The sequence below is a fragment of the Molothrus ater genome, chromosome 1, assembly GCF_012460135.2.
Source record: "Molothrus ater isolate BHLD 08-10-18 breed brown headed cowbird chromosome 1, BPBGC_Mater_1.1, whole genome shotgun sequence".
In the NCBI taxonomy this organism is placed as follows: domain Eukaryota; kingdom Metazoa; phylum Chordata; class Aves; order Passeriformes; family Icteridae; genus Molothrus; species Molothrus ater.
This window is the reverse complement of record NC_050478.2, coordinates 135125820-135153751: the sequence shown is the minus strand read 5'-3', so window position 1 is coordinate 135153751 and position 27932 is coordinate 135125820. Positions and strand designations below refer to the sequence as shown.

The 27932-nt window shown below is 39.2% G+C and overlaps 1 protein-coding gene across 1 annotated transcript in view; it reads left to right on the top strand.

Moving 5' to 3' along the window:
* Nucleotides 1–4715: 4715 nt before the first annotated feature.
* Nucleotides 4716–27932, top strand: part of WWP1 (WW domain containing E3 ubiquitin protein ligase 1) — a 58460-nt gene continuing 35243 nt past the window's right edge. The window contains 1 exon segment of the mRNA XM_036402126.2: nt 4716–4850. The gene's annotated coding sequence lies outside the window, so the exon portion shown is untranslated.

Below are 27932 nucleotides of genomic sequence, written 5' to 3'. Positions count from 1 at the left end.
GTTCTAGCTCATGTTCCCTAGCTGCAGAGTTGTCCAGCATTACTCTGCTGCACTACTTCAGTGGGACTCTGCAAAGCTCCATAAAGCTGGCACAGGAATCCTGGTCCCAAATGAGACAGCACTAATTGGTCACAGCCTGACTTGAAAAAAGAGATTTAGTTTGAGTTTAGGAGGGCACAGAACACAGATTGTTTTAGGTTCCGAGTTCTCCAACCATGGCACTCTAATGCTGGGTGATCGCTGCTACCATGTTTCTCCCTGCTTCTGCCCTCACTGTAACTTCTGTACTCTGTATTGATTCTGACAGCTTTAACCACACTTCCCTGATTCACCCTTCCACAGATCTTAGGTGACATATTACCCACCACCTGGACCCCAAACAAATTAGGCATAAGCCAAGTAGTATTTTTTTACTGCAATGATCAGATGCCTGTTGCCAATACCTACGGACACAGAGTACATCCACTGGCAGACTTGGATGACTACATCTACAGGGTTTTGTGGCTTGTGCTCTTGAAGGTAAAATTTATGTTTTATTTAAACCACAATTCAGGTGCCTAAATGCTTTTTTGAATATGGTCCAAAGAAACTTGTCCAAAAATTTTCTTACTCTGCATGAGTTTTGTAATAATAAATCTCCATGTAAAAAAACCAAAAAACCAACAATTACCAAGGAAATTTTCCCTCTACTCTCATTAGATACATTCCCCACCCCCTCAACTCCCCTCCCCCCCCAGTTTGGAAATTAGGACTGAATAAGCAATCAACTTAACTATTTCCATTTAAGACTTGTATTATAAAACTTTGCTCATTTCAAACAGAAACCACACCAACTAGTTTTACATGCCTTTGCTCAGGTAAAATCAGCTTTCATTGGAGTCTATTAATAGCAGAAAGATTTGGTTTCAGCCTCATCTTTTACTACTGCATCACTGTTAAGGAAGTTGGATCATTACACTTCACTTACACTTTTCTACAGAAGTTTATAAACTATGCTGCAATATTCAGGGATTTTAGTTTAACACAAAGCTTTTGTAAAATGTTAGAGAAATCAAAGACAAACAGAAATGCAAATAGATTGTATTGAACAGTAATTTTATGGGCTGCGAAAGCCATTAATTTGCAATTGTACTGGTTTACTGCCTATTGAGGTCTACAAGAGTTCTCCAGAAGTATAAATTAAGCAAAACTACTGTCACTCAGACTTTCCAATTAAAGGCTAGCAGAGCTCACTGCCACTCCTGTTTGTGCAGCTACAACAGAGAAACAATTAGTGAAAAGGTAAGATACAATTCCAGCCACTGGATACATTCTAGTCTATTAAAACCTAGATATTGCAATAGCCTATCCAAAAATCCAAGCTTATCAAATGTATATTGTTCAAGCACGCCAGAGAAGATCTATTAAAATCTGAGGATAAACCCAGTATATTCTAGAGTCTGTTTTATAGAGATCTGTTCTGAATCCAAGTTCTCCAAAGCTCTCCTCACTTTGTAAAGAATAAAGGAAAAAAAAAAGTCAGAAATACACAAGGAGATGCTGTTAAAATCTTCCACTAGTATCATAAATTACTATCTCAGGAATGTTGTGTATAGAAGGTACTCTTATATTTATTTCAATCTTCATGCCAACCCTCTTGCAAAATTCCAACTTTGGTTGATTTGTTTTGGTAAGTTTAGTGGCTTATCAAACCTTACCTGAGGTTAACTTTTCTAAAGGGATGGTGAAGAGATTAATAAAAACTCTTTATGTCACCCTACAAAGAGAAAAGCTCTAAGGTAACAAGGACACCAGACCTGCATTAATTCCTGCTAGCCTTCAGCCCTGTATGATAGAGTCTGTAATCTTTTCTGGCCAAAACAAAGAAGAAACCAAACAAACAAACAAAGGTGTTTATCTGCAAAATGAAGACAACTGTATTTGCACTTTCTCAGGTATAAGTATACATGTATAACTCCATAACTTGAATGTTTTCAGCAAGTTGTCAATGCATGGCTTTTAACCATTAAGTGTTTAATACCATCAGGGGACTGCAACGTGAGGCAGCTCTTCTATGAAGACAGGCTGAGAGCATTGGCATTGTTCAGCCTGGAGAACAGACGGCTCTTGGGAGACCGTACAGCACCTTCCAGTCCCTAAAGAGGCCTAGGAGAAAACCAGAGAGGGACTTTTTACCTACTAGATAGGACAATAGGGAATAGCTTTAAGCTGAAGGATGGTAGGTTTAGATTAGATATTAGGAAGAAATTCTTTACTGTGAGGGTGGTGAGACACTGGAACACATTGCCTGGAGAAGTTGTGGATGCCCCATCCCTTGAAGTGTTCAAGGACAGGTTGGATGGGGTTCTGAGTAAAACCTGGTCTAGTGGAAGGTGTCCCTGCTCAGGGCAGGGAGCGTGGGGAACTGGATGAACCTAAAGGTCCTTTTCAATCTAAACCATTCTATGGTTCTATGTTTCCATTACCTAGAAATATTGAAGAGGTTTTATAAGACATTTAAAACCAAACTTGTGGCATTAACAAACTTGTGACATTTTGCACTAATTAGGGTATCAAATGTCTTTTAAGATGGAAGAATACTTGGAATGTCACTGTTCCCCAGAGTGAGACAATGTATGACAAAATTTGTTTTGAAACAGAGAGGAGGAAAGCCAAAGAAGCCCATAACTTGTCTACAGAGTATTAAGTAACTACACACTTTTCATACTTCATAAGGCAAGAAAGAAGCACTTAGAAATTTTACACATATACTAAGAAGTAATAGTTTCCATGAAGTATTCCATACTTCCATACTTTCCATGAAGTATTAGCATCAGATTACTGATATTAGCAACAAGCAAAGTTCTGTAGAAGAGAAATTAATATCTTCTGCAAGAGATAGAATGTTGCCATGTACACCTACATCCACCCTTTGCAGCTGGGAATATAATGCTACATCCATTTCAATTAGATTGCTTTACACTAGAAAAACAAACAGCCAGGAAAGCAAGATAGAGCTTATTACCACACTCCAGAAATGCTACCAAAATATTCTAAAAGTGATTCTTTGTGTAAGCAAGTTCCCAATTTTGGACAATTTCAGAACTAAAGACGGACTCTAGTTTTCTTTAAATGTAAGTTTTAGTTGCTGTAGAGAAAATAGTATATGCCGAATTCTGTAAATCACATGGATTAACTTGGTTACCTTGCAATTAGCAACTAGGTTGCTAACTGCATACAGCTCATCTTATGCCCATGCCAGATTTTGTGAGTGTAGAGCCCATATATTCTGTTACATTTGCTGTGTACAGAAGCTCAAACCATCACAGTTTTCAGTTGCTTGTACTAGTATTACCACCAGCCAAGAGAAGGCCACTATTTTTTTTTTATTCTAGAATACTATAAGATACTTTTAAAGCCGAACTGTAAATACTGTTTCCTTTCCAAACTCTATTAGGAAACTTTGTTTTCCTGCAGATTTTCTAAGAAGAATGAATAGGTTGGAAAGTAGTACTTTTGAGAGCCTTCCTTTTACTTCCTGAAGGAATTTACATGCCCAAATCAGATTGCTGGCCCCCATGTTGTTTTTTAAGAATAATGAAATACCAGACGTTGCTGCAAGTTGCTTCAGGGTCGCATACTGTAAGCTTTTGTTCCTTTTAATTAACAGTAGTGCTGGACTTTCTGGGACAACCACTCAAAGGCCTTGTTTACGCCCTGAAAGTTCATGCTATCACTGCCTCCACAGCAGTTATGCTGTGCGGTACGAAGACAAAGCTTCATTGGTCTTCAATGTAAGACACAACTTCAGCTCCACACACTTATGCATATAACTACTTTTGGCTTTGTAAATCCGCAGGGGAGGCCTGTGGCTCCTGCCAGGGGAAGCCGGCCCCGCGCCCATGCCGGGGCTGTCAGAGGTGTCGCCGGGCGGGCGGTGTCTCGCCCCGCAGCGGGGCTGCTCTGCGCCGCTGCCGAGGGCTGCGCGGAGCTGCTCTCCCTGCCCACATCCGTCCGCCCCACAACGGGAAGGGCGGCGTTACTCAGAGAGGCAGAAGAGGCTCGGCGGTGGAGGACGGGCACCAGCCAGGGGTATCACGGACAGGGACTGCTGTCACGGCGGCGGCAGAGGCTCCCGGCGGGGCACAGGATCCCGCCCTGCCTGCACGGCCGGGAAGAGAGGGCGGGAGGCGGGTGGAGGAGACACCCCCCGCTTTTATCGCCCGCACCGCACCGGGGTGTGCTGGCTCTCCGCGCTGCAGAGGAGCCTTGTCGGGGGACAGAGACTTGCAGGAGCCCTGCTTATCCTGCCCCAGCAGGCTCTGCCCCGCGGTCGGTGCCCCGGGGCTGCAGCCCGGCCCTGCCTCCCCCGAGGTCGATTCCGTGCTCTCGGCTCTTCTCCCCGCCGCGGCGCCCGACTTGGTTTAGCCCGGGGCAGGCGCTAGGAATAAGCCCTGTCCCCTTTGAAGAGCCTCGGTTCAGGCTCGCCTCTTCCCTCCCACCGCCGCTGCGCACTGCTCGGTCCCGACTGGGCCCTCCCGCCGGGGCGGCTCCAGTGGCTCCGGCTCCAGCTCCACAAGTTCCTGCTGCCCGTGCCCCGGGAGCGCGCACGAGGCTGGCCCGGCCGTCGGGGGCGCCGGGCGGGAGCAGCGGGAGCGGCAGCGGGAGCGGTGCCGGGAGGGGCGGGAGGAGGGCTGTTGTGCGGGAGCCGCCGATGCCGCTGTGAGATGGCATCATTCTGCGCGGCGGCGGCGGCGGAGCGCGGCGCGGAGGGGTGAGGAGCCGCCGCGGCGGCGAGGAAGCGAAGAAGAAGCAGAGAAAGGTGGAAGGAAGGAGAAGGAGGCGGCAGCAGCTGTGAGGCTGCGAGCACGGTAAGGGCACAAAACAGGCTGTGCCGCAGCCTCTCTGGTTTGCGGTCTGGCCCGGCAGAAACGCGGCTGCCGTGTTCGCTCCTCGCCGCCGCTCGGCCGTGGGCAGCCAGGGGGGTGGGCGCTGGACGGCTGCGATCTGCCCCTGTCACCGAGGGGCGGGGAGGAGGGGAATGGGCGTGGGGGCTAAAATGGCGAAGGGAGCCGTAGGGAGGTCTCGGTCTCCTTCCGGCACTTCCACTCGTCGCACCCCTCGGGCTCTGCTGACGGGGGGTTGCTTCTCCCCTCCCGATGCCCCACATGGTGTTCGGAAAATTGCTGGCTTTCCCTGCCGTCTCCCACTCTGGCTCGCGTCTGGACAGGGCTGAGGGCCTCTGGGCCCGCACCTGGCGAGGGGAGGGAGGGTCGGGGCTGTGGTGAGCCTGTGTCTCTGTGGGGCGGGGGGACAGGGAGGGGGAGTGTCGCCGGTGTCCGGTGTCAGCGAATAACCTTGTTTATTCCTGTCTACGGCCTTTGCGAGGGTGACTGGGGGCTGAGTCGTGACCTGTGTCAACGCTGAGTGGATTGCGAGAGGCTTTAGTGGCCAGGAGTCAGTGAGGCAGCTCCACGGCCGGCCCTGGCTCGCTTATGTGCGGGTGAAAGCAGAGGAGAAGGATATTGTGGCGTTTATGTTCACCTTCCTTTGGTGGAGCCGGGGAGGGAGGAGGTGAGGAGCCGTGTCCTCTCCCCGGTGCGCTGCTGTCGCCCCTCACGCTGCCAGGCGCAGGGGACACGGGGTGTTCTCGGTCAGCGCTCAGGTTTTAGGTGTCTGCTCGTCTCTCGGGGTCCCTGTGATGGGTGTTTGGCTGAGCAGACTTTGTGAATTGAAGACCTCAAAAGACCTGTTTGTGTCCTTTATCTTTGTTTATGTTGTTGCAAAATGTTACAACTCGGTGTGTTTATTTACTTGATTTTATTTGTAGTTGTCTTATTTTTGGAATGGTACCAATTCTCATCCCAGTTTAACTAGGATAAGCTAGCTCTGCTTCCAGATCTATAAATGTTTAAACTGTACATCAAAGAGAGAAAAGGACTTAACAGCATCTAATTATTTTAATGAGAGCTCTTCGATGTTGGGTGAAACTGTAAAAAAAGGTATTCATATTTCAGTTGCACTTTCAAAGGGCAGCTGTGTCTTATAAAAAGTAATCAGGATGCCCTGCATTGAAAAAAAACTCAGGTAGGCAAGTTTAATAATACTGCTTTACTAGGAGATGCAATCACTGACTGCAGGTAGCTGGGTTATATATGGACATACCTCTGAAAGACAGTATGATCTTCATTGTAATAAGTCTACTCTTAAAATTGGTATTCTGGTTTAATCTCTGCAGTATAGAAACAAAGGGACTGATATTGGCTGTGATAAAGCTTTACTAACTTGAACTGGTTGTATATTTTAAAGAATTTTGTATGCTGCCTTATCTGAGTCCGTTTGGTCAAGGTCTAAACTGAATAACAATTTCTGGTTGATTTAAATACTAATAAAGATTAAATAAATTTACTTACAGAAAAAATCTGAGAATTTTTCATCCTTTTAAGAAAAATTTTACAGCCGCAAAAACACAATTTACTTGGATTCATGACAAAGATGCTTTCAAATGGGGCAAGTAGAAATACTTCTGGTTTATGCTGCTTGTGAACTTGTGGGTTTAGAATCCCTTTATCACCTCCTCAGTGTGGATTTTGAGCTATATTTTAAAGGTCTAGTCCTGTAAGTGCTTCTAGCTTGAGCAGCTTAGTACTATCCATGGACTTTCCCCAATGACACTGTAGAATAATTCCCTTAAATACAAAATTATACTTGAAAGCTTGAGAGCTTTTGGACTGATTTATTCTCTTGGTATAGGACACTTTGTTACCAAAAGAATATGGATTATTTTTGTTTGTAAAATAGTTTACATTTGTTGTTTGATTTCAGTGAAAAAAACACTGTAAGTGAGCCAGTATGTTTTTGTTAAAGGGTTTTCAATAAACTTTAAATAATCGCTTTGCCTACAAGTGCTTCTTAAATCACAGGAATACTGATGGAGTTCAGACTCAACCCCTTTTCATGAGTGTGTGGAACCCTTGGAAGGAGAAGTGTCTGCTAGTTTTACTGATTTTCATCTTTTTAGCTTTCAGTATGAAGTTGGAAATTTTGATAAGTTGGAATTCTCCCCACTTCCCCGTTGTTTTTCATGAAAGGATGTGTGTGGGGAAAGAGATTCCTTCTGGGTTTTGAACAGGAAGAATCAGGAGTAAGGTTTGGTATCACATTCATACATTTCTTCATACTTCCTATGCCATTAAAGCGTTAGACTTGAAAATTAAGGTGCCGAGATCAAAACATCATGACCTAAGCCATGCCTGTTAATTGGAAATGGCTTCTCTTTATGCACTTAAGGTAAATACTTATTGTTAGCTTAAAAAACCCCTGCAATCTAAATCCCCCACAAAAACCCTCAAGTTCATTTTAGAATTGAGTTGAGATAATGAAGTGTGAAGGCTAGGTGAGGTAATGAATGGAGTGATAACCAAAATAAGTGCTTGCTGCTAGCTGTCTTTAAGTGATTCTTGTTAGTTACTTTTAGCTGTGTTAAAAAGACTCTTCCTGAAGACTGAAAAGGAGTGAAGCTACTGATAAAAATGTACTATCTTTTAGGCAAGTCTTCTGCACTTGCCTGCTTCTGCAGAGTGTAACATTCACCTGAATTAAAAAAAAAAAAAAAGAGAAAAACCCTTCTGGCTCTGCCAGAAAATCAGTTGCATAGTGACTCAAAATCAGAAAAGCTGCTCCAGTGTGCCTGTAATAAAGTGTCTGAACTAGGGCAGGATTCCCCAGTTTCTATGGTAGTGTCATATTAGCAAAAATCCCGCTATTTTTTCTGTCCTTGCGAAACTTGTAAACCAGAACTGCTGAACTCATCATTTGAGTTCTGAGTTGTGCAATATAGTGACACTCTTCTATATTCTCAGGTCTGTGTCCCAGTGCAGGCAATAGGAGCTGGTTACATCCAGGTCCTTCTTTCAAAGTTTGCTGCCATTGCATCAGTAGGCGCCACTTTCTGTGTCGGTGTTCATTCAGATTTTCTGTGGTGTGCTGGAGAGTCTCCTGTGGTTACATAAAGTGGCCCTAAGTAAGGATCATTGGAAATACTGGAGGTGTCACCACTGTTTTCTTGAAGAAAAATAATATAGTTGGAAAGAGAAACCTCCTCTACTTTATCAGCAGGAGTTGGGAGTGTCCAGAAGAGGCATTCCAAAGGCTTGTAAAAAAGATGAAGTCTTAGAGTGGTGCACCCTCTTTCCCTGCCCTGGCCCTCTCCCCTGTAGAACACTGACATGGCACAGTTTTTGCTAAAATGTGCTATGATACCTTTAACAGAGAGTAAGAGTGAATTTTTGTTTTTAGTTGCTTTTTGTAAGTGAAAAGCTCTAATTGCTGCTGCTTGTGATTTGTATTTGCTGTGTTTGAGGAGCTGCTAGTTTAATCAGACGCGTATTTAAGTTTAGCTCTGTTTTCCAAGTGTAGTGTTGCTTTAGAGAGAAACACTGGAGATTCCAGGTAAGCTGTCAGCTGTCAGAGTGGTTATAGGATGTCAGAATTGTTTACAGGGGAGCGTGCTAGGTTTGGTTTTGTTTTGTTTTCATTGCCTTTTTTTTTTTTTAATTTCTTAGCATTCCAGGGAAAGTATGTCAGGAAAACCTTTAGGTTTCTTTTACATATAGATTTACTAATTATTGCACATACAGTAAGAAGTAGTTAATCATTGCAGGTTTACATGACTGTACTGCTGTAGTTTTATAGCAGCCTATGTATGACAAAAAACAATTATATTTTGATTTGCTCTCCCGTCAGTCAGTGTTGAGGACTGTGTAAATTGTTAATCTAATGTACAGTTTGATAATTCAGTACTGTCAAAAAATCACTTTTAAAATCCTGTTAAAAGACAGTATGGCTTTGGATTTAACTTACAAATTCTACTTAATTTGCAAGAATCAATTGAAATTTACTGAGCTGGTTGTGTTACTTTATAATGGCTTTTGACTAAAATAAAGTCACCAATAAAATTGGAGTGAAGCATGTGTTTAACAAAGCAGATTATGTTCTTCAGTTTTTATTAGCCACCCTTTTTCTTTTCATTGGAGTTTGTTAGATATGCTTTTGTTCAGCTTTAAGTGGCTAGCATCTGAGCATACTTAAATGTAACCAGTTCTAAACCTGAATACTTTTTTCTGAATAAAATTATCTGTTACACAGTAGGACAATCTCTTGATTTGTCTTACATGTAAACGGCATTGAAATGCAAATGCATATTAGTATCTGACCCCTCAAGTAGTTCAAACAGCATAGAATTACTCCCATCTACTTCGATTCCATTAGGATTTTAGGTTTATTTTGCAGGATATTGTCTTGAAGATAGAGGAAAGCAATTTAAAAACTGATGAGAAGAGGAAGTCAGATTCTAAAGATAAGCAGCAAAATAATTCTGGTTTATGCATTTAAGTGTCTTCACCTTGCAGCCTGAAGTGGGCAGAGGAGAGCTCTTATCTGTGCTTCTGTGAGCATGAGAGCAGTAAACAGGATACTGTGCACACATTTCTCATCACTGGGGTTTTTAACCCAGATCTTTTGGTATAAGATCTGAATGGAGCCGGAGATTAGCTGAAGAATCCTTTAAAAAAGGAAGCAACTAAAAACTTCTACCTGTTCCTCATGTAGGTGGGTGAAAAATATAGGAGGATTTAGGATTTTATGTGCATTTCAAGATAGCCAGAAATTCTCAATATAAATCAAATCAAATGAGTTGTATTTTTAGAATGGGCTAAAGTAAACAGGAAAGATAAAGTTGATAATCAGTAAAATTGCACAATATGCTTTGGCATCAAAACTGAAAAAATAACACATGTCCAGTTTTGAAACAGAGTGCTGTGGTAGTTCTTGAAAAATTCAGAAAGACTTTTTTTTGTTTGTTGTTTGTAAGGATGGAGTAAAACTGTTGAACAGATCATGATACCTTAGTCTTTAAAGCTGACCTTGTTTTTATTAACTGGTGTACCAAAATTACATACACAATGTATTTCCTAGCGTCTGTGATGACATAAAATTATGTTTGTAAGCATAAAAGTTAAAAAACAAAATAAAATATAAGAGGAAAGCTCAATAGAAGATGAATAGTAATAGGATTGGCAAACTTCCCTTTTCTCCTCAGGTTAGAATCGTGGAAACTGCTGCTTCTTAAATTTCAGTTCCCTTTTTCCTCCATTCTTGGCACAATTTATTTTCCACTTCCAACGATCTTTGTACAGTGTTATCTTTTTAAAAATGATCACTTTTCTTACTTAGTAGCTGAAAAGATTTTGGGCATTAAAAAAAAAAAGAAAGGAAAAGAAGATGGATTTTGGCTTCAAGATGCCAGTTACAAGGACAGTAAAAAATCAGTTAGTATTGAAAATTTGGTGGAAGACTGATATCTGTATGTCATTCCAGAATAAAATAAATCCCTGTCTTGTAAGAGATTGCTGACAAAATTTTGTCATGGGATGGTGAATTAAATTGCATTGTTAAGGGAATAGCCATGGAAAAGAAAACTATTTGGAATCTTAGTTCATAACATGATGAAAAGTCTTCTGCTAATGAACGGACAAAATCGGAAATTGAGTAGTTGAACCTTCAGATGGAAATAACAGTGGGTAGTGTAATATTTGGTGATAGGTACATTTTCTATGTTAACATAGGAGACCTAGTGTTGGAAAGAGTAGCTACAACTATTCCTCAAAATGAGGTGTAATGAAGTATTGGTAACAAGAACCAAACATAGTGAAGAACTGTTTTACGAAAATGTCCCATCAGAAATGGAGTAAAAATCTACATGTTGGAATGTATTCAGAATAAAACATATATGAGCTTACATGCTATTTTTATATTACTTACATAAGCATATTTGTTACTCTTCTATGGTAAATGGTTTTGGGGATCTCCCAGATATTTTACAAATGAGCTGTTGGGTTTCTTTATTGTTTGTATTCAGTGTTTGATCAGGAAAATATAACTGATTGAGGAGAAAACTATCAGAGTAGTACAGCTTCTGTGCAAATAAAATGAAAAATGTTGTTAATTTTTAGCATTAAAAGTAAGTGAAGAGAGGCCTCTAGCAGAGGCACACAGAACCTTAAATATTTCATATATTAAATATAGCTTTCAGCTCATGCTTTTAATCCTGTGTCATATAACTAAACAAAAAGGTATTAGAGAACACTTTGAAAAGTTGTGGAGGGTAGTCTATCAAGAAGTAATTCTTACACAGTTCAGTTGAGATTAACTGATGTATGATTCAAAATAAGGAATAACCAGACAAGGAGAGAGAAAATTCATTGCTAAGAAATAGGGATTTTAATAAAAATATTATACAGATTGTACTTTAGTACATAAACTAAAAGCATTTTAAAATACTTTCAAAGAGCTAGTTAGACTGCCCACTGTAGCCTTTTTTTTTTTTTTTTTTGGTTACAGTTTTTTATGTTTTGGTTTGGTTTTTTTGCATATAACTATCAGGGACAGTCTACTTTCAGAGTTGGTTGCTGTTCTTGTCTCTTTTGTATGAATCTATCATGCTGGTTGCTTCAGTTTCAAAGCTTTAAAGGCTATAAGAAATCAAAATTGATTAAATAAATCTTTATTAGCAGAGACATATACTTTGGGCTTGTTTTCCTGCATATCTGAACATTTTGTGTTTCAGTCCTTCCCTTATAACAGAGGGGAACTAAGAACATTTTTCCAGATGTTCAGTGACACTCCACAGCTTAAAAACTGGTGTTTCTAAAGGTTAATATAGAAGATGTAGGAATAGACTAAAGAATAAAACAGACAATGTCATCATGCCACTGTTTCTGTGCACAGTGCATTCCTAGCTTGAATGAATGCTTTGTGTATTTTTTCAACTTTTTCTGTGTCCTACCCCGTCTTGAAAGCTGTACAGTACAACTGGGGAAGGCATAAGAAAGGACAGCAAGAGGAGGAGAGATTCATATGGATGAAGACTTAGAGAATGACTAAGCATTTTTAGTGCTCTTCAGGCTGAAGGCCTGTGTGTTGACCGTATCATGCAAGTGTATATTTTGTGGGTAAAACATGCTGGAGATGCTTTTCTCTTGCTTGTCTTTCCTTTAATATCTACCCTCACAAGTCCCTCGAAAATCAACCTGAATAACTTTGACCTCCTTCAGTGGGAAGCTGGTCTTTTCTGTGCACTTTTTGTAGCCACCTGATTTCAAAGCAGTGTTGCTCACAAGAATAAGCTGTTAATAATTTTAAGTTTTATAACTTAGTCTTTAGCTTTTCTCTAGAAAGGATACTGACCTTCATGAAAGTGTGTTTTCATTCACTGTTGCTTTTGTAATGATGTGTTAAACTTACTATGTTAGATATTATTGTGGTTCAGTATTGACCCTTGAGAAGTCAAACCTTGGGCCCTTCTGGTATGACCTGTTTTTTATTAATTTTATTAATCAATTATTAATTTTTATTTATTAATAAACAGTGACGTGTTTTTTATTAATGTTCATGTTCTCAACTTTGATTTTTTTTTTTGTAGTTAAATTTTGGAATCATATTAACTCAGACTAAAATTGGACTGGAAAATAATTAGCAGAAACAGGCAACTCTTTGTTTTAAGACATGAGAATTATTCATCAGCTTAGAGCCTTAGTAAGGATCAGGTTGAATTCTCTAGCACTGTAGAGACTGAAGGGCTATTTTTGAAAAAGCAAGCGACAGTGCTTGGCTGAATGCTCTCAGGTAGCAGTAGGTAAGATTAGTGCAGTCTGTGACTGGAAGTAGGACAGACATGTTTTAGTGTTTTAACACTGCTGAGATTGACAGCTGGAAAGAGCCTTGCATAGCACTTTTAAAAAATCAAATATTCAGAGAAAAGAGAGTGAGAACATGCAGTGAATTCTACTTATACCTCTTTGAGCTATTTTTTGAGATAAAGTTACTGGTGAGAGGTGGATCACATCAAATGTCTTACTGACAAAAATTGTGCAAAACCCTTTCTGCCACTTTCTCATAACACTGAGTAGGCTTCTCTTCCTCTCTTTGAATTATTGTTTTTTTTGTGACTTATCAAAACAATGGGGAGGCTGGGAAACTATTTTGTGGATCAGTAATAATGTATTTCCCATTATTGGTATTCCTTAGTCACCTTTTTCATGTCCCATAAAAACATAGTGGGGGGATGGAACAGTAACAGCAGCACTTTTGGTTAATGTCTTTAAAGTTGTTCCATGGTCGCTAATTTTGCTATGGCTGCAGCAGAGATGTGTTTACACCAGTCAAAGCTATTATAACTAATAAGGTGGTGCTGACAGACGCAAATTCCTGCGAGTGGATTTTATAAGCTATCTGGGCACTCTTGGTATGTGCTCAGGCTCTCCTCCTGTTCAGAAGCTCATAGTTCTCCATTTTCCATGTGGTGAAAATAGGTTGCCTATATAATTTAATATGGAAGTACCTATATGTAACTAGGGGGTAAAGTTTTCTGTTTGCAGTGTAGGTACACTAAAATCTGCCCATATTTTAACAATCTATCTTAATATATTGATTTACATTGCTCTTGATGCAAGTCTGATGAGCAATAATTTATACCAAGCATTAGGATTCTGCATAACAGAAGACAACTGAGAAGGCTTGTGTGGCTAGCATATATCATGTTCTGACAGATATGAGAACTATTCAGCTAAATATTAGAATTAAGGAGAAAATATTCTTCCCTGATTTCTTGACATATGTGTTGGCCTTTACCTACCATTGTTCTGTTCAAGAAACCTGAAAGTTGTTTACTCTGTTTGTTTCACTGCATGTGCATTTTTATCTGTAACACACAGAGGAGGCATTGTGGTAGGACCTAGAAGCATCATTGTGATTAAGATTTGCAAGCAATGCATGCTGTAAATATTTTGCTGTAAGTTGCTCTGTAGCAGTGGAACTAGGCTCCATACAGACTTCTCTTACAGTTACAATTCTTTGCTTCATGTGCTGTTCTAGACCCTTCTTACTTGTAATAAAAAAGGCACTGTGCACTGCTGCAGCTCAGACTGATTCAGAGCTTTCTGTGGTGTTTGTGTAGCTTTTGAGTCAGGCAGTGCAGAGAGCTTGAACTCACGCTGCAGCCTTTGCTCAGCAAGCACATGAAATTGTGTCTCTTTCCTCTGCTAGGCTATTGAACTTTGTGAAACTCATGGGAACCTAGTGTTTCAGAAGATATTACTTCTCGGTTTATTTTAACTGGATTTGGTGGTGAACAGATTCACTTAGAGGGATGGAGATGAAAGGAAGAGGGGGAAGAGGCAGGTGGACAGTATGAGTCATGCATGTGATGTTTGCTTGGGAAAACAAGGCTAAAAAAGGCCAAGTATATGGCAGACCAGAACAGGCAGATGTGTGCAATGGAATCATAGTCATTTGTCTGGGCCTCTTGCATAACACTCAGAAATTCAGTTTTTTGTAAACTTATGTAATGGTAGTATATTTTTTCTTAGACCCTTGTATGAGGCTGGTAATATGTTATAGATAATGCACAGATCAATTCTGCAGCATTTGTAGCAATGGTCAATGAATGTACTTGAAAAAAATGGAGAAAATACTGTTTGTATATAGCTTGCTCTCTATATCAATAGGAGTAGATGAAGATTTGGTTTCTGAGATGGAGGGGTGGAAAATGCATACAGCTTGGCTTAAGAAGGAGGGTTTATACTGTATATAAACATACAGTAATATTTATATCAGACCCAATGTGAAGAATGTTAGAATTTGTCCAAAGGAGGAGTAGAGGGCATGACTTATGAGGGGCAGCTCAGGATACCGTGTTTGCTCAGCTTAGAGAAGATGAGACGTAGAGGTGACGTCATCGCTGTCTACAACTCCCTTATGATGGGGAACAGATAAGGAGGTGCTGATCTTCTGGTGTCTAGTGATAGGAGGTGAAGGAGTTGCTTAAAACTGTTTTGGTTGGTTAATAAGAAATTCTCTGCTGAATCATGGAATGGCGTATGTTGGAAAGGATCTCAAAAGTGGGGTCAGGCACTGGAACAACCTTCCCAGGGAAGTGGTCATGGCCCCAGGCTGTCAGTTTGCAATAAAATAGAGTACAGTATTTCAATTAGCAGGGACCTACAGTGATAATCTAGTCCACCTGCCTGAGCAGTTCAGGGCTGACACCAAGGTAAACTATGTTGTTAAGGGCACTGTCTGAATGTCTCTTAAACACTGATGGGCCTGGGGCATAGACCATCTCTCTAAGAAACCTGTTACAGTGTTTGACCACCTTCTCAGTGAGGAAATACTTTCTAGTGTCAGGTCTGAACTTCCCCTGACTCAATGTTGAACCATTTCTACATGTTCTGTCACTAAACAACCGGAAGAGGAGATTAGCACCTCCCTCCCCAGTTTCCAGTCAGCAGACTTGCTACTGGTCCATTCAACTCCAGTATCTATTGGAATATGATCCCAATATTACCAGGTGGAACGTGCCTGGACTCTTCTGGCCCTTGCTGCTTGACCAGAGGCGGCAGCTGTGGTGTTTTCACCTCAGAGACACCCCTGGCTGGCTGTATGTTGTAGCTAGGCACTTGGAACAAGTCCAGGCAAGCAGGAATTCAGTTTTTACCTCTAATGGAAAGGCTTTAGGTGAGGTGAAGAGGAAAAGGAGACAGATTCTGCTGGAGGGTTAATCCAGAGTTTTATTCCATGGTCACAGATCTCCGAATCTTGGTAACAGCTCCAACAGAATCCCGACCGCATGGTCCAGTGTCTTTTTAAGCCCAGGGAAAGGGGGAGGGGAAGGGGTAGGTGAGCCACCAACCAGGTGGGAGGGGGGCAGTCTCAGGGGACAATGACACCTGGACTGGCCAATGACCCCAGGGCTGAGAAGCATCTTTTGAACTTGACCAACCAGACGATGCCCTTGCTGGAATGTTAAGCTCGACGGACAGCACTTAACAAGGGGGCAAGGGGGAGGGGAAGGGAGAGGTTGGCACACTTGGGAAACTGGGATAGCTAAAACAGGATATTGCTTCACACTGCAACAAGTATCTGGATCATTGATATAAATATTGAACAGGACTGGCCCTGGAACTGAGCCTTGAGGAACAGCACTGGGACGGGTCACCAGTCAGGTGTAGTCCCATTTGGTACAACCCTTTGAGCTCTGCCCTTCAGACAGTACTTCACTGAGCATACCACAAACCTGCTCTTCCCACAGTTGGGCAACTTTTCCTGAAGGATGTTGTAAGGAACAGTATCAAAAGCCTTGCTAAAATCCAGAACTATATCTGCCACCTTCCCTTCATCCACAAGGTCAGAGACCTTATCCTAGAAGGATATAAAATTAAACAGGATCATTTCATGATCACAGCTGCCAAGACAGCAAACTACTGTCACATCCCCCACGAGTCCTTCTGTATTCACGAATAGCAAGTCTGGGAGGGCATCTTTTCTAGCTGGCTCACTGAGTACCTGTGACAAGAGGTTACCTCCTACAGACTTCAAGAATTTCCAAGACTTCCTCATCACAGTGGTATGGTGCTCCTGATTGATATTAATTGAAATCTTTTATGAGGGCAAGGACTACAAATTCATAGGTTTGCCCTAAATTGCCTTGAGAATAATTCATCAGTGATTATGTGCTGGCTGGGGTATCAGTTGTAGACGCCCACTGCAACAACTCCTTTTCTCCCCTACCCCTAATCCTCTCTCAGGGGCTCTCAATCATATGTCATCACTAACTGTAAGGCTGTGCAATCAAACCCTTGCTCACAAACAGAGCAATTCCTCCACCTTGCCTGCTCTGCCTTTTGCTCCTGGACAGCCTATAGCCCTCCATCCCAGTGCTCCAGCCATGAGACTCATCCCACCAATAATATCATAGCCCTGGGAACTGACCAATCCATCCTGTTCAGGAAGCATTCAGACAGTGCTCTGAGATACTTTTAACTTTATGTTAAAAGATGTTTAACTTTTATGTTGCACTGTGTGGAGTCAGAATTGGATAGGGTGATCCTTTGGGTTCTCTTCCATCTCAGAATGTCCTGTGTTTTAAGAAGAGTTACAGTTTGCTTTCCACTTCAGTTCTCTGTCCATCTGCTGCAGGGTTGGCAACTTGGAACTTAGTAACAAAATATTTACAGTGTATCAGGGACGTTGGAGTATCTCTGGAGAAGCTGTTGGTTTACTGTCAGGGAAAACTAGTGCCTTGTCCTATTGTCAAGGCCTTGTAAACCTTGGAAGTGGAGAGTGCTGAAGCTGACATTCTACTCTGTGAAAGCAGATCCTAAGGAAACCACTACTGTATTTATATCACCAGTATGTACTGTGGCCTTGGCAAAAAGGTGAGAAATTAAATGCTGCTATATTCCTGTCTGTTCTCGCTGGTCTGAAGATTCACTCCCAAAAGTATGTTGATGAAAACAGAAAGTATGACGATATTCTCATAGCTTTCTTCTCATTTGTTTTGTTGAAGTACTAATTAACAAGTTTTGGTCCTTTTCCAGATCTCTCAGCCTCAAGTAATTCTCATTTTTTAGGGTAATACTTGTAAGCTGGTCTTAGATAAAGGAGTGAGGGATATTGTAAGTTGAAGATGGTTTTGGTAGTACGTTTGAGTTTTGACTGGAGAAGCAAAACATTCTCTTGGCAGAAGATATCTGGGGGTCCTGGTGGCCATGAGGTTGAACATGATGCAGCAATATGCCATGGGGACAAAGAGGGTGACTGGTTCCTGGGCTGCATTAGGCAAAGAATCTCAGTCTGGTTGAGGGAGGTGGTCCTTGCCTTTTATTCAGCACTGGTGATGAGGCCATACCTGCAGTGCTGTGCCCAGTACTGGGCTACTCAGTACAAAGGAGGCATGGATGTGCTGGAGAAAGTTTAATTAAAGGCCATCAAGATGATTAAGGCACTGGAGCACCTCTACTTAAAAAAAAAAAAAAAGTTTCCAATATTCACTATTAGCGTAGAATATGTCCTACAGTTACAAATATTTTGAATAGTACATTTTACTGTCCTTTCAGGTTTTCTAGATCTGTTTGTATCGGTGATATTTATGTGCCTCATGAAACAGGTTTTTTTTTTTTTAGCATATGTATTTTAAACTCATCAATGCCTAAGGAATTGGAGTAAGTACTAAAGGGATCTGAAGGAATCTTATGATCTTGATAAGTAGCTAACTATTCTATTAAATAGTTTCAAGTTGTTAGCTTTGCACTTTTATAAACTATCCTAGATTTTTATTTAAGGTAGAGACCTACATTTCAGTCCCTCAGTATTTGTCTGACTCAAGTTTAGCAGTAGGTACCACAGAAAATAATTTGTTGCTCAACAAACTTTACTACAATCTTTACTACAATCCTGTCCTAGAAGTACTGTCACTGTGTGTTTCCATTGTGTGAGAAGTAAAATCACTGCTCTTAGCATTATTTTAAATGATCAGAGAAAAACTGATTTCCATTTCTAGTATTTTCTAAGCTATTAAACAATGACTTAAGCTACTGTTTTACAAATGGTATCTCATAGGTGAGGAGGCTGTTCAGTACTACTCACAGCCTCTTACAAATTTACTGGCTAATTATTAAACTTATCTATGCTTTATGATTCTGAATACATTTTGTACCATCTTTTGCATTCAGTTTGAGCATAGAACTATTGCTAAAGTTGTTTTCACAGGGATTTTGAAAGTTAATAATCTTTCCTTTATTGAGCATACTGTCAAATAAGTTAGGACTTGTAATGTTTCAGGTTCTTCAGTTTCATGCATAATTTTAAGACATAGGTAGAAAACCTGATGGTAAGCATGCATGCTACTTTGTTCCAGTCTAAATATTTTTTATTTGTAACATATGGATTTCATGTGTACTTTTCTGTGGAATAATTAAAATATCTCCCAGAAAAATTTTAGATTATATAGGTATCAAATGCAAAGAAAAATATACATAGGACTGAAATTTAAAGGTAGTAAAGGTGAGTACAAAAAAAATAAGGGGTTCAAAAACCAGGAAGTGTTTAAATTCATGCAGATAAAAAGGTATGGGAATTGGCTGCTTGGGGCAAAAACAGAATAGCAGAAGATGTGGAACTTGGTTTAGTCTGTGAAGAAAAAAAAGTAATATCCCAGTGTCATATAAACAGATCTATTAAGTTAAATTGAAAGAATCCCAGACATTCAGGGTAAGGCATCCAGATTAAAAATCAAAGGTTAGAGCTGTTTGTGTAACTTGGACTTTGCTTTTCTCTCATATGTCTAGCAGGAGTCACACATTGAAGCACTGTTTACTGGGATTTGCCTCTGAACCATTTCTTTCAGTGTATCTGTTAGAATGACAAAAAACCCACCTGCTGCTTAATGGTGCTTCATTACTCCATCGTTCTTGTTCAATTAATTTACTTAATTTCAGTTAACTGAAGCTTGTCAAGGCTTTTATTTGACATTGAAAAAAATCTCTTCAATGTTTTTGCAACTTCTAGTGTGACTTATTGCCTGCTTAACTATTACAGTATGTTCATTTAGAGCTTTATATACCCTTTTTAAAGCCTTTGCCAGCTAGAAAGATGTGTAATGTGAAATAGCTAAAACAATAGTATAGCTAAGCAGTATTTTCTTTTTCTTAAAGTTTGTTCTTGTGTTTAAACAATTTTGGCTCCTTAACAGTGCAACAGAGTGCATATGTGAAAGAGTTCTTCTAAGTGGCTGAAGCATGTCAAGGTACCATTTTGCCAGCTTTATGAGTATTTTAAATTCTGGCATTCTATTGAAAGGAATCAAACCAGCAAATATTTTCATTAAGTGTATAAGATGTCCATGAATATAGATTTTACTGGAAGCTAATGTTCACAGGAGTAAGGTTGTCTTTTCTTCGCCTGCCTTCCCCCATACACCAGTTAATTGCTGATTAATTAAAGCTAATACCTTTGCCTACATGATAACTTGTTTCTATCCCTAGTCCATTGCACCTAAACCAAAATTTGTATTGGGCTTTACTGTATATTCCTGGTTAACATATATTTGTTAGAAAAGAGAATGGAACTGCAGACTTTCTGAATTGGCCTGAAATAGTAAATCTTAGAGGAGGAGAACATCTCAAATGGAGGAGGAGAGATGAAATTTTAGTGAAGAACAAATTAGTTTTGTATTCAACATGAAGCAAGTGTTCAGTGGTTCTCAGAAGGCCCTGCTGGTGTTTGTGATAAGTATTTCCATTGCTTCTTAAAGTGGCATTTGGTTTGTGGTAAGGTTTGTGGCATTCAAGGAAAGAAAACTTTAAGTTCTCTATTTGCCTATGTGTAATTATTACTGTAATTTTAACTTTTGATGATCAGAAATACCCATATAGGGAATGGCAAGTCTTAGATTTTTTTTTTGTAAATGTTGCAGAGGGCAAGAAGAATTGTAGAAGTAACTTTACTGTCCTGCTCAGTGTAAGAAAGGCCAACATATTTTTGGGTCTACAGAGATTTCTCCAGATCTGTTTCAGCTCTGGTTTCTGTTTGTGCATCTCAAATTACTGAGGTGAAAATTTCCTGATGGCAAAGGGAGAAATCCTTAATTTTTAAAATGATAATAGAGTTACTGGTTCTCTCTGAAGTAATACAGATTTGTTTTTTTTTTTTTAAAACCCAGTTAATTAGACATGTGTTCAAGTAGCTGTGACAAAGTCATCAGCGTTTTTAACGTTGATAAATAGTGAAATGGACTTCAGTCAGAACTGTGTTGAATAAAAATTCTGTATTTTCTAGGTCTTAATGGAAAGAGATTGATTGAGAAACTTACTTGCATCTGACTTAAGAAAAGGCATTTTCCCCTTTTTTTTTCTTATTTTTACATCAATAAACTTGCTTCTCATCCTATACTTGCTCATTTTCATCAGCCTGGTAACTCCCTTCCCCCCACCCAGCCTTGTTTCTTTGGTGGAAGAAGAGGGCCTGGAGGCAGGACTAGAAGTGTGGATGATTTTCTGTGCTACCCAACAAAGTGGAACAGCTGTCTTTTCCTGAAAGATGCTCACACAGGGTTGCTGTGTCACCCTGCATGCTCCACCATGGGCAGAGTTTCCCTAGAATCTTTCCTTCCCATACCTCACACTCAGAAGATCAGAACAGCTACAATACAGAGATTCTGACACCTACAGCCTTCAAAATCACTGTTTACTTCTCTAACCTTTAGCATTAATTGATATTTTTACATTAATGAATTAAAGTAGAAAAAAAAATTAACTGTTTTCTGTGATGGGATTTTTCATATGTTATGAAATGATATCACAGGTAATTGGACCATACTATCTTTTTTTACTTTTTTTTCTTATTCCTCACTTGATTCTTGTGGTATCGTATGAGTAAGAAAGTAGTTTTCTCTCTTGGTGGGTGTGCTCTTTTACATCTGAGTGCCTTGATTCTTCATTAAATATCTCCTCAATTACTGGTTCACAGCATCAGGCAATTTATAAATGTGTGTTTGCTGCTCCAGTGATACTTCCTAACTTTCAGCTTTACAAGAAATACCTGCACTAGATGCAATCATTTTCAAATGAGTAATGCCATTTAAAATGTGCCTGCTTAAATTCTATGAATAAGTAATTATTCTACTAACGACTGAAAAATAAATAAATGAAATATTCACTGTAGTTGTTCCCTTTGATTTCTGATGTTTTAATAGCATTTTGAGATTTGGAGAGTATTGTTCACAGAAGTGTAAATTTTATAAATGTTGTTATTGTTAATGAGACTGACTTCCATGAAACTGTTGATTCATATGAATTAGGAGATGATCCTTTAATTTTTTTAATAGACTTCTATGTTGTCCATTCCACAGTTTTGCTTGTGTCTTATTTTGTCCTAATCAATCTGTAGTTACCCAAAATAATATATGACAACTGAAGTAATATTAAGTAATATTAAAGTATCAGCTGTAGGAGTTAATAACTAGATTGTACTCTTACAGTTGATGTAACAGTTATATATGATGAGGGTGGTTTAGAAAGAAGGGTTGTGATCACTGTGGTCTTTGTGGGGCTCTCCAGAGTCTCTCAGTGAATTTTTGTTGTCCAGGAATTTTGAGGCTGCGAGTGGTATTTGTATGTATTGATGAACAGTTCTGAAAGTAAAGCTTCACATGCTTCAGACCAATGAAGTTTAACCTAGACTTTGAATAAAGAGGTGTAGCAAGTTCATATTTGGGAATGTGTGGTGATTGTAGCCCTGTCAGAATTAATCCCCTCATTTTCAGGAAGATTATAACTACAAAGATGGTGACTTACATTTGCTGTATGTAATCCTCTTTTTAAGATTATATAAAGATAACCTCAAAGATTTTAACCCTTAATTGACATATTCAAGAGCCAAACTGGGCATTTATTTTAAAAGACAAGAAAAAGGGATTTAAGGATGAGGAAAAAAAAATTTGTCCATGATGCAAGAAAATGGTAAATAGTGCCCCTATGACATAGTGTTCCCTTGTCCATTAGTGGTAAGGGCTTGCATTATTTGAATTATGACTTTTGAGATAGTTTAGTTAAAAATCCTCATCTTTCAGTGTTTCTTCACTATCTATTTTTCTTTCTAATGGAGACTTTTTTGTAAATTAGATCAAGAAAATACAGGTATTTTGCTTTTGTCATTACCCTGAATGTCAAAACTACTCAGTCCTCCTAATGAGTATTTTCACTTCGCTTGGTCTAATTGCCATCCCATGCATTTCTGCAGATCAAACAATGTGTTTAGTTGAAATTTTGTTTATTTTTGGCTGTGCAGATATAATTTCTTCTGGCTCATCAAGGCGGCAGGTTGCTAGTCCTTGAAACTTTCAGATTTTCAGTATTGGAAGAATGCCTACTAGAACTTCCAGAAATCTTCCTCAGGTTATAAAAGGTTTTACTTCTAGTAAAGTAAAAAAACGATGGTAGTCCCATCTTTATGTAAGTCTGTCAGTTCTTCTACTTATGTGACTTCTTTATTGTCCCTGCTTAGTTTCATTCATGCATAGTATATGCATGGTCTCTCTGCAGCAGCCTTGCTCCCCAGAAACCCAAGATTTTTGGGAATGTTTATGTCAACACTCTTTACTTCCAGTCTTTGTTAATTTTGGACTGCTCTTTCATGGTCTATTACCCCAGAAAAGCTTTTAATGTCTTTTACTTGAGTATGGCAATCCATACTACTATCTCACAAATGTCAGTAATACTATTTTTGTCAGCACTGCAAACGGTTCCTGTGATAGAGTTCTTGCCCACTGTCTCACCTCACCTCACCTCACCTCTGCTCCCTGCCATGTCTGCACCAGTAATTTTTCTGTCAAAGGTTGAAGGGCCAAGTTTTGGATTATGCTTCTCTTTTTTAATTGTGTGCAGCATTTGTCATATTCAGACCAGCTTTAGGGACTAATAGATGTTCAAAGCTCTAGATAAAATAGTTCATCTTGTACAATCTAGTTTGGCTGACTTTCCTTCTTGAAGGCTTTGTTTACCTGGAGTAAAAACGTGTTTGACTGGAAGTGAGTATGACCCAATGTGCATCAGGCAGTGAAGACTTTTTTTTTTTTTTTTTAATATTAACATTAGAGTGGCTTTTTGGATCTTAAATGAAAATGACAAACATTGTCATGTGAGCAGGCTGTCTCCTGAAAGAATCAACCTTCATCTGAGCTGATTAGGCAATAACCTGTTAATTTAAAAATGTCAGTAGCTGAGTTAGTGATGAAAATAACTGATGACTGAAGCCTTAAATAAATTTAATGTTTCCTTTCTCTTAGTTCCTAACCCATTCTTGATTTTTAATCAGTTAAGAAAGGGTGAGTGGGCTGCAGCTGTTAGAATCTTTGGAACCTGATGGAAACTGTTAGAATCTTTGGAACATGATGAAAACAAAATCAGTCAGTTCAACTAACTTGCTCTGTTCAGTAAAGCCCTTTCAATATAAACCATGACACAAAACTTTCTGTATTGTTGGTAAAAACCTATGTTTATTTTTAAAAGTTTAAATGCTTTTTAAAAAACTTTCCTATATTTCAGTGTGTTTTCCTAAATAGTATTTGACATGCATGTCAGTATTTTGTTTACAGCATACTGAAAATGTGGAACTATAATCATTGCTTAGTTGTAAATGCACCTAAGTGTACCTTATTGGCAAGAATATAAAATAGATTTCTGTTATAGAAGGATGTTAATTCAGCAGGGTCAGAGCAGAACATTGGGGGACTTTTGTTGTGGGTTGCAGTCATGCCCCTCAGCCAACTGCAAGCCTAACTTTGTTTCATCTCCGTCAGCTATTGAGATCTCCCTCACAGTGCAATAATTTCTCCCAGGTATCGTGGTCATTTTTTCTTTCAAGAGGAGAGATACAAAGCTAAATGTAGTGAATTCTTGCTGCCCTGTTATCAGAAGATTGACAAATGTGTTTGCCAAATGCAGTTAGCATCTTAGTAGCTTGCAGAGCCAGAAACTCAGGTTTGGGCAGGTGGTATTGCAGATAAATCAGCACATGAAGTTTGAGGAGATTATACAATGAACTGTCTACTTGAGAATTCTGACACTATTTATTTATTTATTTCTGTATTTATTTTGCTTTGCACATCCTTGATTTAAAGTTAAGAAAAGCACACATTTCATCCAACCAACCAAATTAAAACCAACCCCCCACCCCAGCGTTTTAGATCTACATAGGTTAAACAGTTGAAGGAAAGAAATAATCATAATTTGTCAATTACAGAAGTATGCCTAAACTAGTTTTTTAATGTGTGTTTAGAACTAGATTGCAGATCTTGGTTTCTTGGGAAGAATTTGAATTTATTTGAGTTGTTTGAATGTGTTGCTTTTATGACGTTTCCATATCAGCGGCCTCCAAAGTCAGGTGTAGACAACCATCCAGTGGAATGTGTGAAGAAAGCCTAGGACTTACATTTTAACTGACAAATAAGAAAGAAATTAAGCTTTATTTAATATTGACACTGGCACTCTCTGTAGGTCTGTATGTTGGATGGTCCTGTGTCACATTTGGTTCATGAGGTGTCCTGAAGACAGATTTAGTATTCCACAGTATGATGGGGTCACAGTAACACCTTCATTTGTTCATTCACTTCCAGTGTATTGTGATGGAGGCAGTTTACTTGGGCCCAGTTAGGAGGATTTGTGGATTATAATATTTAGGTTTTACTAAGCAAACCCTCACAAAGTAGGCAAGTACCTTAAAAAAATTCCTGCAAAGAGACCACAGATTGAAGATAATACTAATAATATAAATAATAAGAACATGGCAGAGCTGAGTCTTCTTCTGCTTCTAGCGTGAGCTCTTGGTCACGTGTATTAAGGGATAAAACCATTGGCAATTACAGGTGACAAGAAGTCAGCCAAAACAATTTGGTTTATCAAGAATGGTATTTCAAATATGGATGTACATCCGCTATTGGAAATGATGAACATTGTTTCTTGAGGTATCAGCTGATGATAGTATGAAGCCATCACAATTAGCAAGGCATTTAAAAACTAAGCACCCAAAACATGAAGACAAGCATGCAAGCATTTGCAGGTTTTTTTCAGCAACGTTGAAGTCATGATGAACTCAATCCAAGATTTTACAAGATTTCACTAAACTTAGTGATAGATCATTAGAAGCCTCTTTTGAGATTTCTTAGTAGCAGAAGACACGGATACAGTTGGGAAAGCATTTCCTCTTCCTGCAGTACTATAAATGTCTGAAATAATACATGGTAAACAATGTGGTGACAAACTAAAACACATTCTTTTGTCAGCAGATACTGTTGGAAGATGTCTGGGAAACATTGCCAAAGTTCTGAAGAAACAAATATCAGAAAAAATTACACAGTGGGAGAGGCTTGCTCTACAGACACTTGGATGAAAGTACAGGTGTTTGTGGTGTGGCTCGACTTACGGTGATTGCTAGATTCTGGGTGCATAATGAAATTCACAAAGAACTAAGTTGTTAGGGAAAGATGTACCAGACAAGAGACATTCTTAAGCATAAATTCTAAACAGTGTCTTCTTAAATAACTTTTTTTAAATGGAAAAACTGTACAAAAGTAACCACAGGTGGACAGATGGAGTGGCTGATTTGACCAAAGTAAAAAAAAGGTTCTTGGCTAAGGTTACAAGTTGAGCACGACTTGCAGAATTCATTCACTGCATCATGCATAGGCAAGCAACAAGAAAGTTGGAGCCATAAGTGCACAAAGTGCTGCAGGATGCCATTATTGTGGTTCATTGTATGAAAACAAAACCTTTAAATAGTTGAGTATCTAACATAATCTGTAATGACACTGGGTGTGACCAGGAAGATCTTGTGTGCTGTGCAGAGGATCGCTAGTTATCATGGCAAAGTGCTTAGAAGAGTTGTAAAACTTAAAGATTAATTACATGTTTCATCTCACAGAAAAACAAGTGTTACGAATTTCCTGACCTGTTTGGTGATAACAGTCAGCAGTATGCTGACTGTCAGTTATTAAAAAAAAAAAAAGGACAATTAAGACACTCTCAGTTGAAGGTCAAGATGGTATTTTAACAAGCAAGAAACCTATTGTTTTTTGAAATAAACTGATGCTATTGAGAAAGTATTTTGAAAATGGATGTTTTGAAATGTTTCCTTATGTGATTTTGTTGCGAGAAAAGATTTGTCATCTGTAAAACCTTCTGTATTTGTAGAGTTAAACTTGGAAGCTGAACTTCCTTATCTGCTTAAAAGTCCTCCCAGTTAAGAGTTTCAGAATCTCAAATTTTTATAGAAGTATAAAAATGTGCCTTCCATTGGTTTATGATAACAAGTGATTGATATCAGGGAAGATGGAAATTTATGGCCATATTTCAAGAAAAACCTTTGCATAATTAGTGGATGGAGATGCAAAATGAGTGTCATGATTTAGAAAGTGTAGCCAGTGATGCACTTTGATTTTGATGCACATATCTTTGTAAATTGTGTTTTCCAGCTATGACAGCCAATAAACTGAATTTGAAACTAGACCTTCAAATCACTGTATTACAAAGTGCTAAGTCAACATTTTAAAAAATGCTGAAGCATATTCAATCACATGGCTCTCACAAAAAAAAATCCCACTTTTTTTTAGTAAGAGCATAAGGGTTTTTTACCATTAAAATATTTCAAAATACTGTTTATTTCTTCTTCATTTCATCCTTTTAAATTTCTGTTTTTATATGTTGTAATATATACAGAGTGTATTAGTAAAGTGGTAAATATATTTAATTTAGAAATAACTACACACGTACTGGGGGTATGTACTCAAAATTTTCATACTTATAGAAGTGCATGATCAAAAAGGTTTGGTGACAGCTCTTCCCATATTGTTAATTGAAACCAGTTGTATTCACAGAAGCAAATATGTGGAAGTTTATCCAGATCAGGGAAAGTCTATTTTACACGTATATATTCTTTTCATGTGAAAAGTAGTTGTCTGATAGACACAGAATGTTTTACTCCTGGATGTGTTTCAGTTGTAATAGTTCAGGAGGACAGGAGTGATGCTGCTTGCATGGGTACGTGCTGGGATGCCCCAGCTGGGATCTGACACACTCAGTTTTAGTTGCTGAGTGGTGAGCTGGGTGTCCTTGTGAAGTGCTTCCTGTCTGAATAGATGAGGGGAGTGATTTGTGGGTGGACAGCAGTGGGGCAGGAAGCTGGTGGCAAATCTAGGGATAGAATGCAAACGTTTGTTTGAATTGCTATTATTACTGTTTGAGTGTATTGTTCTGGTGACAGGATGATTTCCAAGCATGTAAACATTTCAAATGTTTTGTTCATTTGAAATTGTTGGTGCTCAGCTTATCTGAAATCAGACCATAAGTATGTCTTCTAGAGAGAGAATTATTGATATATCACAGCTGAATTTCTATTCTTGCCTTACACAGTTGTTCTAAGCTATGTAAATATATATGTTACTGAAGTGTCTTGGCATCCTTAAAGGTGTAACGTGGGACAAATTTCCAAAGCGATTGCTTTTTTTAGCTGCTGTTATGCAATAATGTGTTCTGCTGTACCTAAATAATACTTGGTAACTTCTT